This window comes from Cyanistes caeruleus, chromosome 7 (assembly GCF_971803275.1).
Source record: "Cyanistes caeruleus chromosome 7, bCyaCae1.hap1.1, whole genome shotgun sequence".
Classification (NCBI taxonomy): Eukaryota; Metazoa; Chordata; class Aves; order Passeriformes; family Paridae; genus Cyanistes; species Cyanistes caeruleus.
In genome coordinates, this window is record NC_141707.1 from 20,744,226 (window position 1) to 20,760,734 (window position 16,509).

Consider the following 16,509-nt stretch of genomic DNA (forward strand, 5'->3'; position numbering starts at 1 on the left):
TTACTCTGAAGATTCAAGAAGAGCAGATCTGTTCTTGTCACATAGTAAGGCAGAATCATGAATAAAATGGAGGGTAGAATACACCTACTTGTGCTTAAAGTTAGGACCAACAGAACACTATTTTGAACTGAAGGAAGGAGAAATAATGAGCAATTCCTATTTTGTGAGGATGTGGGCACTGACCAGATGATTCTAAATCTGAATGCAGTGGTATCCAGCTTCCAGCAGAGAGGCAGCTGGAATTGCCTAGGCACAAGGTGGTAACCAGGAGGAACGGACAAACCTGAAAAAAGTGAATGATTTTAAATGAGCACCAAACCTCCACAATAACTTTGAGAACACTCTCTATATTATCATTTTGAATTGCCTTTTGAAATGTCTTGTGGGTTTGTTTGTGTTTTTTAATTTCAGATCTATGTAATATGCATTCATTTTTAGATCTGTCCCTTTCTATTGTTTCTCCTTACTCTGTGCATTATGCATATTTGTATCCAGCTGTGCACATGCTTGGGTGCATCATGAATTGGTCTGTATAGCAGAGTCATGAAGTATTTATGACTAGATCTTAGATGGATAAAATTGCACCAATATCTCATGATGAACACAAAACAGACTGACAACATGTCATAAATATGACTGAGTTTTGACTTAAAGTAATTGAACTGACAAAGCACAATAGTACCAGACTCAGTAAGACCTGCTGAAATGATCTTGATTTTAAAAGGGCTTTGCCAGCATAACTTTTAACAGTCATATTTGAAAGCAGAAAAAAAACCCCAAAAAGCGAATTTCAGGTGGAGCATGTGTGCTACTTTTTAGCACATTGTCCCTTCCGACTTTTCTTTCAATGTCCCATTTTTGAAAGTATAGGTTCCTCCTGTTCTCTGGTAGTATTTAGGAAGGACTTACTTTGATGGACCTTTTGACGAGGCAGTAACTGATTTTATACACATCCAGATAGACACTTACACATACCTACTTAAAAAAAAGTGTATCTTACTTCATTACTTTAAACCCAATTCAGTTTTTCAGTGGAACATAGAACATACATAGATATTAGCAGAATTTTCTGTTTCTTCTTCTATAAGAACTAATTTATCTCAATACCAGTACCAGCCACCCTCCTCAGATGGCACTGAGTCCTCATGAGCTCAGGCAGAAGCAGAGAAAGGAGTATTCTGGAGAGCACTGCTTGACAAGGGGAAAAAGATGTTTGGGGGCTGCTGTTGTAGAATGTTCTTCTGCCTGATCTCCTTGGACCTCTGCCCTCTGCGCCAAAATGAGCTCCAGATTTAATTGGTCTGGAGAGTGTAGTTGGCTGAGACATCATGAGAACAAATTCTTGCTTGCAGTGCACCAGGAATGGCTGTTTGAACTCAGAGGTCAAAGCTGTGTTGCCAATATAAAGACTGACTAAATCTGACTGACCAACATTCAGGCAGGCATGGATTGAATTTCACCATGGAGAAGAGAATGTAAATTCTGGAGCAAAAAGTCTTCACATTTTATATATGTTCAAAAATAAATATACATGCATTGACATATGTTAATGAAAAAGGTGCTAGAAGGTTTGGGATTTTTTTTTTCCTCTGACTTCCAAGTATATATTTTATGTTCACTGGAAAATGACAAGCTGTTTTTAAGTGATGGCTTCATGTCAGTGCTAAAGGCTGCAGCTATGATTGCCAGAGGGATAAAATGCCCATTAAAGATGACTATTTTACCAGCACTATGGGATTCCTGGGTATAGTGAATTTAGCCATGAAAAAGAAAAAAAATGAGGTTTTAGCAGAAACATGCACTTTTTCCTAGATTCAGTTTATAAATACCAGTCAAAGTATCATTGTCTCTATCTGTATATATGATTACTTTCAAGATGGAAAATGGGCATTTCCACATATCTTGAAAGATGTGATCCTTGAAAATCCATCTTTTTTCTCTGTAAAGGATGACTGGAGTAGATTACACTGGAGTATTAAGAATACTAAACCACAAAAACCTTGAACCATTGCCACAGCTAAGCCATCATTACAATGGTAAATTTTTTTAAAATTTAGAATATGCAGTAAGTGTCAGCTTTCTTTTTTAAATAAACTATCACTTTATCACTCTAAGAGAACTTACTTATCTCTTGCAATCTGCATTTATTAGTAACACTAACATAAAAATAGAGCAATTATATTTAAATGACAGAGCTAAATATTGTGTCAGTGGTATGAAGGAAAATGGCAATGTTGCTCATTTCTTGAAGAGTAACATACTTCATGAAAGCTACTTTTCCAGGTTATGAAACCCAGCAGGGCCTTTCTGTCAACAAGCTACAACGTTCAAGGAAATTACATAATGCAATACCAAGTTTCTAAATTTCACAAGGTTATGTATACATTGTGTGTGATTTTTTTCTCTGCTCAGAAAAGTTCTTTGAGTTAGATCCCACTTCTCTGCATACTAATGTAAATTGTTAAAAAACCCCAAGGAAATTAACAGTTAAGCCATTCAGCTATTCACCTACACTCCACTCACTTAGTTACCTCCATTCTGTTACTTCCCACACACATCTCCATCCTCCACTTGAACAACCCACAATTATCTCCATAATAAACCACTGTATTTGTAATAATGGATCTGGGAGCATCATCTATCAGTTTAAGGCAAACTTACCATTGTATGGCCATGTTCTTGGTTATTCATATGAATGAATTTCAGATACCTAATAGAATTTCAGTTACTTATAACCTTTATCAGAGTGATTTTTTTCCTGTGTGCATACCTCAGTCTAAAATTTTGGGAAAACTGCAGCCAAAACAGCCATTTACAACAGAAATGCTGAGGCAAGGTGAGTAAATTTGCTCAAGATAATATACACTGGTGACTTCTTTTGAGCATGTGAAAATCTTTAGTATTTGGGCAAGAGTCTGAATTGATCAAGAAAACAAACTTTCTATCAAATCTGTGAAATTCTACAACCTTTATATAGCTTGGAACCATAAGCTGTATATAATAGGGTCAGACTTTGCAACTCTGTCTGAAATGAGAAAGGTTCACCCTGAAGTTGTAGGTGATGGACCAGGACTTTTCACTCAGTAACAACTTTCAGCTGATGGGAGCTGCGCAATGCCTGCATCTGGGTCCTAAAAACCAATAAGCTATGCTTTCCCTATTATGATTTATCTTGTTCATTATATTTTGTGCTTTTTAGGACCCACAAAGCTCAAGTTATCAGCCACAGCTCCTCCACTGAGTTGCAAAACAGGGCACACAAAAACTGCATTTCCCCGTAGAATAGTGACGCCAGTGAGGAGGCTCCTGTTGTGTTGCTGAGCGTTGCCCTGACACACGAACAGTCAGGCTCTTGCTGCGGTTTCTGAGGGCAAAGTGAAGATCTGAGGGGGGGGATTTAAAAAGGCAGATACTGATAGACAATTCCTTCCCCACGTGCGAGGGGCAGCAGAGGAAAGAGCATGACTGGGCTTGTTTTGAAGGCATTGCAGTCAGAGGAAGGTACCTTGGCTCACAGACTAATTGGAAGCGAGCACTGACCTTTGATATTGAACATGAGAGGGTCAGTGGTGAGCAGATAGGCCACAAAGGGCTTTGGAAGTCAAGACAAGTCATTTGTGTCTAATTCAACTGAGAAGGCTACAGAGAGCCAGTTCTAGGGAGTGGCAAGGGAAGGAGATTTGTGTCGAGCTTTAGAGAGAAAGGGCTGAGACTGGAGGCGGGAGAGGGAGTTGGGAGAGCAAGGGAAGTGACTGGACAATCTGAGATCAGCAATAGCAATGAAAGGGGGAGGGAGGATGGGACATTTGAAGCAACCTTCATATGAATGAAAGCTTGACAGAAATGGCAGCAGTTTCTGAATTATTATAATATATTCCAAAGACATGCCAATTCAGGAGTTCACAATGCAGCTGTTGTTTCTGAGGGAATGAGAAATTATTTTACAATTTATGCAAAGGACTATTAAAAAGGTGGCAGACGAAGAAAAAAATATCTGCATAAAAAGGAAAGTTAATTGCTTCATAAAATGACTCACTGAGTGGTTCAAAATCTTCTCATGCATAAACAGCAAAGTTTTACTGTTTGGGTTTTGTTATTTGCTTCCTTCATATACAGAAAGAGTAATTTTCACAGGCCAGTATCTCTAGAAATAGTGGTAGTTACATAATTGGATGTTATAAAACAAAGCTGATACCTCTTAGCTTTAGCTTCCTGGAATTGGAAAGTTAAAGGAACTGAAAAAAGTGGTTTCATTTCTGTTTGCTGAATTTACCCGTGGACATTTTTTCAAAGTGGTCATTATGTGCCTAACCTTCACCTTTCCTCTGGGACTATCAAGGACATAACTAGCTGAGCACAAATCTCTTGTTACCAAAAAAAAAAAAAAAAAAATTGTCAAAGTTATAGCCCTTGTAAATTACCAAGATAAAGTAATAAGTGTAATGGGTACTGGACTTCTGGTGAGCTTAAATGCTGTTCTAATAAATGGCCACTGTAATAATTGAAAGTTCTCCATGAAGTTTTCTGTTATTTTATTCTATTTCTCACATGAAGACCACTCTGAAAATTCTTGTTGATGCCTTCCAGTCATGGCTGTGGCTGGCAGTGTTCTGTACAATCCTGAGTCCTTCATGAGGTTTCTCATACTGTTCTACAACAGGTTCGTTTAGACGATATTCAAAAGTCTAGCGAAACATGGGCTCTGTTCTGATGAGCGATGTGCAGATGTGGAGCCAAAATGATGCTGGCTTTGTGGCAGCTGTCTAATTGTTCATTTTAGCATGGAGACTCATTTCAAACCAGTGTTCTGCAAAGAACCCATCACTGACAGAATTTTATGCATGTAGGTGGCTGGTAACAAATCACAGACCTGTTCTTTTATTTCAAAAGCAGCAGCTGGATGTTGTAGTAGGCCGGTGTCTATAAATCCCTCACCAACTCCAAAGAGGAGAGCAATTTTTCTAACAAACTAATTGTAGTTATCAGACTATCCAAGTCCTTTGACATGGATTTTGTGAGAGTTGTCTTCTCACTCTCCTCTTATTTTGTGATCTTATCTGGTTTTTGTGGTGCTGAAAGATATGTTCCTGGTCACACCTTAATTCTTTACAAAAGAATACACTTTCCATGTCCTGATTTAAAAAAAAAGCTTCCTCTCAAGTCCTCCTTCTTGTAAAGAAGACATGTAAAGAACCAGAAGGTGGGTTACTGGGTTTAATTTATGATGGTAGAGGCATTTAGTACACAATGTCCTTCTCTCTAGTAACTTATGAATTAACATTATAAGATAAAATGTCCCCAAAGGTGTCTGTATCCCAGTTGGCAAGGAGAACATACTCTGCTATATAAACTGAAGTGATCTCATATTAAAGGAGTAATGCTTGGAACATCTGAGAGCTCTTTAATGTTATTTACTCAGTGTTGGCTTAAAGCCAGTGACAGAAACCCTTCAAATACAACAGTGAAGAATTGGGCCCTGAGAGACATTGTAATAACAAATTACCTCTCTTACCTCCTCAGTTATCTCCACTTGTGAGATGGGAATAGCCTGTTTGTCAGAGCACAGTTGTGAGATGTAATTCATTAATGCCTGTGAAATGGTTTGAGATCACTGGATGGAAGACTGTTCAAGTGTCAGGTATTATTAGCTCTCAAACAAAATCTGTTTTATATTGCTGCATCAGAAACTACTTGGACACTCTTGTTCCATACAAATAATGAGCAGTGCATGAGTGACATTTTGTTTGGCTTAATAGGATAGTCTGTTCACAGTGCAGAAGGAAGGGTGTGTGCTAGCACAGGGACATTAGGGAGAGCTGGTAACACACTGAGAAAAGTCACTCATTCCAGATACATTTTGATTCAGGAATTCAAAGAACCAGGAAAGAAAGAAAGTAAATTATGAAAGAGAGAAAGACAAGAAGATGTTGGTTGGGGCAGGAGGTAGGAGAGTGAGGTGGGAGGAAAGGAGGAAGGCAGAGCAGAGAAGATAATCTGAAAAATAAATTTGAACAGGAAAAGCAGAAAAAGTTGTAAAAAGTGACTTTTCAATTAAAATGAAAGGCAGTTGGGTGTTTATTGCAAAAAAACACAACTTACAAAAACAAGGCTGTAATGCCATCTTGGGGTTTCTGGTGACATCTCAATCCAGCAGAGCTCTGCTCATTTGGTTTGTGAATGGCAACAGAAACCCCTTGATGCTATTGAGGCTCACAGTTGCTTCTTATTGATTCTGTATTATTTCAACAGTGGAAAAATAACACCTTTATTTTCACAGCCAAAGTATCTCACACTGTGATAGAAATGTACATGAGCTTATTGAATCTCATCTCTGTTCATTTCTAGCTAGCTTCCAGCACCTAGGTAGTGTTATCACTGTGGGTTAGAGAGATATGTGTTCTTTTTTGGCTATCAAGTGAAAGATTATTTATCAAATATACCGTAGTCCAAGTCTTTATTAGGCTAAGGGATAGAAAGTGTCCAGCTGTCTCCTGCTGTTTATTATTTTAAACTCACCTTGTCATTACAAATATTACCCCAAACAAGCCTCTTATTGATTCTTCTGATGTGTTGTATACATCTTTCTCATTTTTCACAGACAGGATAATCAAACTGGAATAAAACCTATTTTGTGAACTGAGTGAGAATATGCACAGGTTAGTAATGAGTTTGTAAAAACTATGTTGGAGCTTTCAGCCCAGCTCTGTAATATGTGAAAAGTCTTTCAATTTTGCTGAAAGAGAAGCAATTCAAAGGTGGCATCCCTGAGCAAGTAGTATGTTGTCTCTTGATTTCCAAAGAGTTCCGGTAAATGAGTGTGCTGGGTTGGGCTGAGGTGGAGTTCATTTTCCACTCAGTGCTGTACTTTGTGTCTGGAGAGGTGTTGATAACACACTGGTGTTTTGGCTACTGCTGAGCAGTGCTCACACGGCGTCAAAGCTGTCTCTCCAGTGTTTCCCCCCTCACTCAGGAAGCTGGGTGTGGGCAAGATCTTGGGAGGGGCTTTAGCCAGGACAGCTGACCCAAACTGACCAAAGGCTATTCCATAGTGTGTGATACCTGCTCAGATATAACAGCTAAGGAGAGAATTAAGGTGGGGATTGGGTGAGAATTTGTTATTATGAGGTTTGCGTTCCAGGGCAACTGCTACACGTACTGAAGCCCCTCTTCCTGGGAAATGGATGGACATTGCCTGCTGATGGGAAGTAGAGAATAATCCTTTTGTTTTAATTTGCTTCCCCATGTGCTCTGCTTTTGTTTTACCAAACTACCTTTATCATGACCCATGAGTTTTCTTCCATCTTATTTTGTCCCTGCCTGTCATGCTGAGGAGGGGAGAGATAGAACAGTTTGGTGGGTGCCTGGCATCCAGCCAGGGTAAACCCACCATAATAGGAAACAAATCCATTGTAAAATGTACAGCCTGAACTATATGGTTCTGTATATACTATACTAGCCTGCGCATGAGTCACAAAAAATTTATTAATTAATTGGAACTGAATAAATTTACTGTCTGTGTTGCCAGTGGAAAAGACTAGCAGTTAAGTTCTAGAAAACGGAAATGTTATTCTGCATATAATGCTCCTAAAACAGACATTATTATCATTGAGAAATAATCACAACTTTTAAGTAGAAGTCTTTTCTTTAGAAATGGCAAAATCCTGAAGAATTTTATAAGGTATTTCAGTAATCAAACTGAAATTTTTTTTGTGCCTCACAGAATAATTTTGTCAGTTCACATACACCTAAGCCTTCTGTAACAGTTGTCTGCCTATAAGCTAAAATCCCTTTAGTGCTGAAAATTCTACATCCTCCAGGTTGGACACGTGCTTTTCTGTCCTTAGAGCTGGAAAGCTTTTCCCAGCTTTTCTTCATGGCTTCAGACTGAAATGGTTCTCTCTTGTCTGCTTGTTGCAGACATGTAGGAAACTAGCCATCAGCCTAACTATAACATCTTTGTGCGTAAGTGAAGATGTCAGCATAATCTTTTCTAAACATTATTACCAATCTTTCCTCATTGGTCATGTTTTCTAAATTGCTCTAATTCTTTGTTGTTCTTCCTTCTCTGTGTTGTCAATGTAGCTTGTGAACAGTGATGCCAAAAACCAGCCGTTAGTTCTCTTGCTGAGAGCTTGTACATACTGCATAGATGACCTCTGTTACACTACTCAGATTCTGCTGCTGAGACATCCCAGAATGGTGCTTTATGTTTTTCCCAGTTTCATCTCAGTGTTGGCCACACTCTGCCTTTAGTCTTCTTCATCCTGCACTGCTGCTGTCTGCCAAGTATTCTTTTTTGTACTTGTATATTTGACACTTGCTACCTAAGTAAAGAACGTATTTTTGGTACTAAACACAAAAAACTCCTTGAACTGAGTGAGAATTTTGAATACAGAGGTACTACATGTTCTGGCTGAGGATATGGATCTGGTTTGGTGAACTGCCTTGAAACCCTCTCAATGCGGTAGAGGACTCCTATTATCAGTCTTAAACATGTGTATATTGCTTCACATTTGGGGGGAAAAAAACAACAAACCAACAACTTGATTTCAAAATTTTAAAATTATGCTTTATTTTCTTTTTCTTAGCAATGAGCACTTTATTCTGTCTTTAATTACCAAAACTTTATTGAAAGCATCAAGAGTTACATGGAGATACACTTGACCTGGAGTGAAGTATCAGGAGTTTTTAAACATTTAACTTATAGTGTATATTAGTATGAAACTAAGTTGAGCAGAACCCATTAATGTCACAGTGGTCGGTTACCAATGGAAATAAATAATTCATGATGAAGGGAATTAGTCTAATTAGCAGGCAGTTTGAGTCCTTTGATAAAACCCAGCTCTAATTCCGTGAAGGGCAGGAAGTGCTGTCATCAGTCAGCCCTGAAAAGATTAGCATCTATTATGAATGAGGTTAGACACCCTAGTGAAGTCATGTGTGTCCTGGAGACAAACTTAATATGTTCCAGAATGGGACACAGTTTGTCTCACCAACACATCATGATTCCTACTGGGCTATTGTATGTAATAACAAGCAAAGATCAGTGCTCCTTCCTATCATTCTCCCCTTGTCCATCATTCTGACAACTGTGCAAATACATTTTCCATGCAAAGCAGGGAATGTGCCCTGAATACTTGTAAAATTGCATGAGATGTCAAAGAAAATGTATTACCTTTTCTCAGCAACCTAAAACCAAACAAACCAAAATACCACTGCAGAAAGAAGTATAAAACACATCTGATAAATATATGGGGTGTAGAGGAAGGTGTATTAGTTTAGAAGTACATTGATTCCATTTGAAAGCATTATTGCCATCTGTCACAAGATGTGTCAATAAAGCTATAAATGTAGGTCTGTTTGATAGACAGGTTTTAAAATAACTGGTGATGCTATAAGGTTACACTATTGGATGGAGAGTAATATCCTGCAAAATTGCCTTAAATTCTGGAAGCATAGCCTCCCAAAAAAAGGGAAAAGCTTTTTTGTGTTCTGTATTTTCATTTAGAAATGTTAGCTGCTTCATTTGAGGAGACTAGCTGTGAGCTGTGCAAGCTTCACAGTTTTGTGCTACATGCTGACGCAACATCAGCTGTGTTTCCATTTTTGCTTATGAGCCTTTTGAAATTATATGTTTCCGTTTTGCAATTTGATGCAATAATGAAGAAACTCCACATTTGTACGTTATTGTATTGCCTGTTTTTATTGTAGGAAATTAATTGCTTCTTTTATTTATGTTATTAAGGGGGGGAGAAAACAATTTTGCAGTATTTTATCATTTGCTGTAATAATTATCCTACTAGTAATACAACGGAAGACTTAGAAACAGTATATTATGTTCAAATATCTGAACAGTACTTAATATGTTGACACTTGTGGCTGGGGAATGTTGGTCTTCAAGATATATTGAAAAAGGTAACAATAAGTGATTAATAATACCCTTGGCAAGCTTAAGATGATTTATAATATAGAAATTAAGAGGAAAGGAATAAGTGTAGTCAACACAAGAAATTATTTTCATAGAAGAAGAACAGCTTAGCAACTCTGCTGTGTAGATACTAATTGACAGTGAAGCACTGATATTGCAGAGTGCCAGGATCAAGTGCTACACTAACTTCAAGTAGATTCCTGGGTGAAATTAAAAAATAGTGATCTTCTCTGTAGGGTTTCTTGCTCTGACTTCCTTGAAGAAGGAAGGTACTAAAAGTAGCCAATCTTTATTTGCTCATTTTTGTCTTGAATTCACTGACTAGTAAAAGAACAAAATTCAGTTGCATGAGCATTTCTGGGGTTTGATTCTTTGATTTCCATGTGCATCTTATAAAAATTACCTACAGTGTGGGTGTGCCCTGGGCTGAGAAATAGGTTCATTCAGCTTACTGAAATGGATTTATTTATACATTATGTGTGAACAGGTGCATACAACAACCACAATTTTTATCCCTCTGTTGGTAGGGACATGCTTGGAAGCAGAAAATTTTTATGTTCTAGGAAACCTGGAGTATTAGGTACCAGTTTAGGAAAGTAACCACATGTGCCTTGAAGTCACATAAGATAACTGGAATAAACAGACAGAAGATTGTAAGAAAGAAAATTTATATTTTTGGGTTTCTTGGGGTCATTAACTGGCCACCTAGCCTTGGCTATTGCAACAGAATACAGGAGCTTCTTGTTTAATTCATGGGTATATGTTAAGTCTTCCCTGGAGTTCACAGACTGGCTGGTACACTTTTTTCAGGTTCAAAATGCTGCTGAGTGTTAACATAAGAATATACTGAAACATTATTTTTTCCATATATCCCAATAAACATCCGTCCAGGTCTTACTTTGGTAATATCCCCCAGACAGAGAAGTAGAGCAGTGAATTTATTCTTCCAAAAGCTCTCCTGTCCTTTTGTGTCTTAGGTCTAAGGAAAGCTGAAGTGACTCAACATAGATACTTTGATACTAGATTGGGTCATTATGGACTGCTTTACTGCTGCTAAACCCGTTCCTTTCAGTAAATAAATCACAAGTAGTTACACAGCTCAGCGTATACCAGTATGTACAGCTCAGTTACACAGTATATACCCACTGAAGACAGATACATACTCCAAGTGCTACCAGAGATAAATTCTTAATCTGCTGATTTTCCTTGAAAGAAACAGTATTTCATTCTTATTTTCTGATTACTCTGCTTTCAGTACCAAGAAAATGACACTGGAAAATGGCCAATGGCATAGCATTTCTGATTCTTATACCGTACTTATCTTGCTGTATTCCTGTGACAATATCCATGTTCTCATCTGGGACAAATGGATTCACTGTGTCAGTAAGGAGTTTGGACTTGGAAGTTTTGGAAAACTTGGAAACTTGGAAGTTTTCCCACAATATTTCCCATATCATGTGACAAAGAGGGCACATGCCTCAGCCAGCCATGTTGCTATGGATCTGCTGTTTCACATTTTACTGAAAAGATGAATTCTTCAAGACTTATATACTTAAAAAAACAGAAAGCTGGTGAAAGAAGATCTCTTTACAGAGGCGTTCTTTATCTCCACAGCTGTCTCACCTGTCCCCTCATCAAGATATCCTTATGGGATATTATGGATCCTAACTGTGAAGCAGGCAGCACAGTGCCTGTGGAATAGCAGGCCGCATAACTTTCTCAGTCTTGCCTGGGAAATCATAAGGAGGAATTAAAACAATCCTCAGAGATAGAAAACAGCCTTGCAGGTGCTGTTTGTCTGTTCCTTGTTTTCTTGCAAGAGAAGGTCGAGGGGTGGTGTACACCACTGAGCAATGATGGTGATGTGTTAGTTTACTAACCAATAAGGGTTTTTCTTTTCAGTACTTTTCACATATCAGTCTATAAAAGAAGATCTGAGGTAATAAATGGGGAGAAATTCTCCAGTTTGACTCCACAAGAGATTCTGTGTGTTCTTCTCATTGTTCCCAATAGAGCGACAGGATATCACCCATTAATTAATTCTGCTCCTTCCTGCTATTTTGTTACCGGTGTTTACGCGTCATCCTGTGTCTCTATTGTCCTTATTGTTCACACACCCTCCCACAACAGCCATACAGCAAGATACTGCAGCAAAGGACACATCAGCCCCATTCACAACTAAACCTATGACATACTGAATCCTTTTCAAGGTGTACAAAAGTGTGTGTAACAGCCCTATGTATTCTCATCACTGATCATGTTTTTAATCTGTTCTTGCTGCGTGTTTTAGTCGGGGGCCCTTGTCACACATATCAGTGTGAACCATCTCTCTTGTAAATAAGGACTTTTTAGATCTTCTTTTAAACATTAACAAGAAGCTAAAATTGTTCAGACAAATGCAACATATTGGTGAAACGCTCATTCTCAGGTATGTCTTTGATTCATGATTCTTATAATATACTATGCTATCTAAACAAACAGCTGTCCATTTTCTCCATCTCAGATCACCTTATGTTCTCAATTATCTCCTAAGAACATTAGATATTTGCTATTGTATTTGCCACTTCTACTGAACAGAAACATGAGCAGAAAAATGTATGGCCCTCAGTTTCCTAATTCACCATAAAGTTACATTCTGGTGGTTTTATTCTGCTAGTAATGTACACTCAGATGCAGCAGCTCTCACTGAAAAAAGTTTTTTCTGTATTTAGATCTACTAGATTATTTTTATAAGTCTTCTCCAACTAAAATATTCTATGTTAGAGCAATGAAGTATAGCTGAGAAAGAAAAAAAGACACAAATTGAAGTAATGCCATATTACACAATGGTTTTATAACGTTTATCAGCATCAAACCCACCAAAGTTTACTTTGAGTTAGAGAAACTGGATAGAAAGGGACTTCAGTAAAGTTGCAGGAATTTTCATCAGGAAAATATTCAGTTCTCAGGGCATTACTGAGCATATAGCAGCATGACAGACAGAAGGAAGGGACCATGGGGGTTAATATTGCAGCAGCACCAATAAAACTGGAATGTGAAGTCAGTGTCATACACTGAAGGAGCTATCCTGAGCCCCATTATAAAGAAGCTGGACCTTGAGATAGGTAGAAAAATGGTTAGGCAGCTGAGTCTTTGAAAAATTACTGGGAAATAATACTTGTGCATTACAGGCAAGTGAACTTTTCACTGTCTTAGTTCTAACTGGTTGTACTTGATACCATATCCTGTCTGTCATCCATGGGTTTGCAGGTGAAAAATGCAGCTCATACTCCAAGTCTCCGTGTGAATCCAATCCAGAGGGAATATTCTGGGACCATTTCCTGTGTTTTGGACAGAATAGAAGCCCTGGTTAAATGAAGAGAGAAATGTAGCCACCCCTTCTGACCCAAGAGGAGGGAAAAAAATTTTCTTCAGTTTTACAGCCTAAGATATTCGTATGCCAAGTTTGCAGTCCTGATCAATGGGAGAGTCTTGCTCATCTATCAAGGTGAAGTCTGATATAAGTAGCCACAGTAAATTAAACTCTTATGAAAAAGTTTGACTAAAATAATATTTTATATTTATTTGTAGATTACTCTCTCACTTTCCGGTTTTTTTTTCATTTTTTTCAGCTCCAGCTCTTTCCCTGACAATGCCTCAGGCCCTGTTATCTGCTGCTGCCTTTCTGCAGACTCACACCATCACCTGGAACCTGCTGAGTGCCATCAAATGAAGGAGCAGTGAGAACTCACTGGTGAGATGCTCTCAAATATCAGGGGATATTTGAGATTTGGGAATTCCACCAAAAAATGAAAGAATAGCAATCAGGGACTACAGTTGAACTCAAATCCTGCATGACTCATATGTGCAGCCTCGCTTATGAAGAGCACATTTCAGTGTTATGACAGAACTGTTTGTTGAGGTTGTCTCCAAACTGAGTAGCATTGTGACCTTCACCTATAGTACAAATTATATGAATGAAAAATGTGTTTTACCAATGTATCAAAAATTTAAAGCTAACAAACCTCTGAGCAGCGTACTGTAACTTCTGTTCTATAATTAAACCAGAACCCCTCTCCTGGACAGGTTCACTCAGCTTTGCCTTTCTTTGAGTAATACACCTTCAGACCAGTATTGTTTTGATGTATTACAATGATAGACTGAAGAGTTCATGTAATATATCATGACAGGCAGCAGTTGCTGGACGCTAAGGATTGAGAGACTGAGCCAGCTGTTTTTCTGATGTGTTCTCGTAATGCATCACCAGCTGAGGGAAACTGATAATGTATTACTTCAAAATGACACCACCCAGAAAAGGAAGAGTCCAGAGGTGCAGATTCTGTATAATGAGGCATTCAAAGTATGAAATGGGGCTGCAAACTCCTGGAACAGGATGTTGGTAATAAATCAGCTTTCTATGGTAGAAACACATGAGCTATGAGGCTACACAGCTACTCACTGCTGTCTGATTTCCAGTGCCTCTATATGGTACTGGTTTTGTGCAGAGCAAAGGTAACCCTAGCAGCAGTTTTACCTTCACTCTTCTTACAACTAAACACTTCACAAACCAAGCAACTTAGAACAGGGGATAGGGCAGAATTATATTGGCTCAACACATTCAAATATCTGGGATTCCTCCTCATCCCAGGGTACTGTCAGAACTACTTGGATGCTACTCTTTTAGTGAACTAAGCTCATCCATGGCAATGGCACAGACAAGAATGGCCTTTTTTTGGGAGTATTGCATCCTGAAGGGACAGAATGGGGTGGCCCAGAGCACTGCAGTGGTGATTGACTTTTCCTGCAGATTGACTGAAGGCAAGAAAGGCTCTTTTGGCCTTTCTATCTCTTCATCCCTTCTTTGTTTATCTTTCACCTGCCACACACACAAAGAGTCAGGCCAAACAGTCATTGACCCCAGTTAAAAAGAAAATTATTGGAACAGATAGCAATTCTGAATATTTGCCTACAAAACTTTATCTCTTTTATGAAGCAAATTGTGTATGTGTAAAAGTATTTCCTCTGAATTTATTTTTAACCCTAAACTAACCATGGGAAAACAGAAAAACTGGAAGATAATATTTTAAAATCCTGAGTTACATCTCTACTGTAGCTCTTTTACATACTCATTTGTTAAATGCAATACTGTTTATAATTTTGCATATATAAGCAGCATTATATTTTTGGCAAACCCTTGAAAATAAATAGGTCCTACACTCAAGTTTTACTTTTTATTTATGGATAGTTTGTACTGCAAATAAAAAGTAATTCTATTTTATTAACAATAAGTACACTTTTCTGCCCATAGTCAATTATTCTAACTCATAACTACAAGACATTAAATATGGTCTTGTGACATGTGATTCTAAGTCCAAAAGATTCCAGTCTCATATACAGAGAGGTCCATATGCACAGAACTTTGCGAGCTCAGATTTGATCAGGGATTTTTGAAGAGGAGCCTTGCCTGGCAGACTCCATACAGGGTTGGGTAGAGATTGTGTGCTCATGTCTGATCCATCTACTTCAGTTGCTCTCTTCATCTTTGGTACTCCAGGGAGCTGGGGGTTTTCCACCCCTGCCTGCCATTCATCTCAAAGCCAGTGCTTAGCACTTTGCACAAGTTCTGTAAAATCATATCTGCAGTTCCTGCAGTTCTAGGTACAAAATAGATTATGGGTGCCAAATTCCAAGTGCAAAAGATCTCAATAATCTACCAAAGATTTCTTAGATTAAAAAAAAAACCAAAAAACAAGAATTTTCTGTGCTTGCTTCTTCAGACTACCTTGTTTCATTCCCAAGATTATATACATGATTTGCCATCAATATCGAAGCATCACAGAAACATTTTGCTCAGTCTTGATGGCTTTTATTTTATTTGTATTTCGTTTTTATATTTAAAGTATTTTTGCTTTATTTTAAAATATTCTGGCTAGGGAGAAAAGATTATATATCAGGAGTTAGGTTTGCAAGGGACTAGTGGAGAATGTCAGGTGTATGTTCCCTCTGTGACAACATTTTGTCACATTTAAGTAATGATTATTAAATAGATTATTAAATATTTCCTTGAAATAGACTTTATGGAAACTGTAACTCTGAACATGCAATCAGCTTATTTATGGCCTAACAAGTGTTTCCCTGAGCCAGCAGTTGACTGGCATTTGATCATTTTTGTAAAACACACCTTATCTGCTACTGGTAGACACTAAGACGGCACCTTCTCTTAGTTTTTGGCACACAAGGAGCATCTCTACAATCTACAGCCACAAAACTTGTATTTAGCTCTCCTCATAAACTTGGACAATATGACAGGTTCCTAATCCAAATAATTGTTTGAGATTATTATAATGATAATTATTGTACTGATAATAACACATTATTTCAGCTGACAATACATTAGTTCCATGGGGAGATAAACTGCAAGGCCAATGGATTTATCTTGATATCAAAATGGATTACTATTAACTATAATGGTAATTTTTCCATCCATGCACAAAGAAATTTCCTATTGAGTTCATTGTCTTTTGACTGAATGCTGGTGTGAATTTTGTATACATATATGTAACAAGACTAGATTCTGCACTAGTACAATGTTGATACTGTTG

General features: G+C 37.9%; 1 protein-coding gene across 1 annotated transcript in view; it reads left to right on the forward strand.

Moving 5' to 3' along the window:
* The window catches only part of LOC111931795 (dynein axonemal heavy chain beta-like), a 41,055-nt gene extending 25,863 nt beyond the window's left edge, over window positions 1-15,192 (forward strand). Inside the window, exons 6-7 of the mRNA XM_086897835.1 lie at window positions 13,178-13,415; window positions 13,540-15,192. The gene's annotated coding sequence lies outside the window, so the exon portion shown is untranslated. The remainder of the gene's footprint in view (window positions 1-13,177; window positions 13,416-13,539) is intronic.
* Window positions 15,193-16,509: the final 1,317 nt, after the last annotated feature.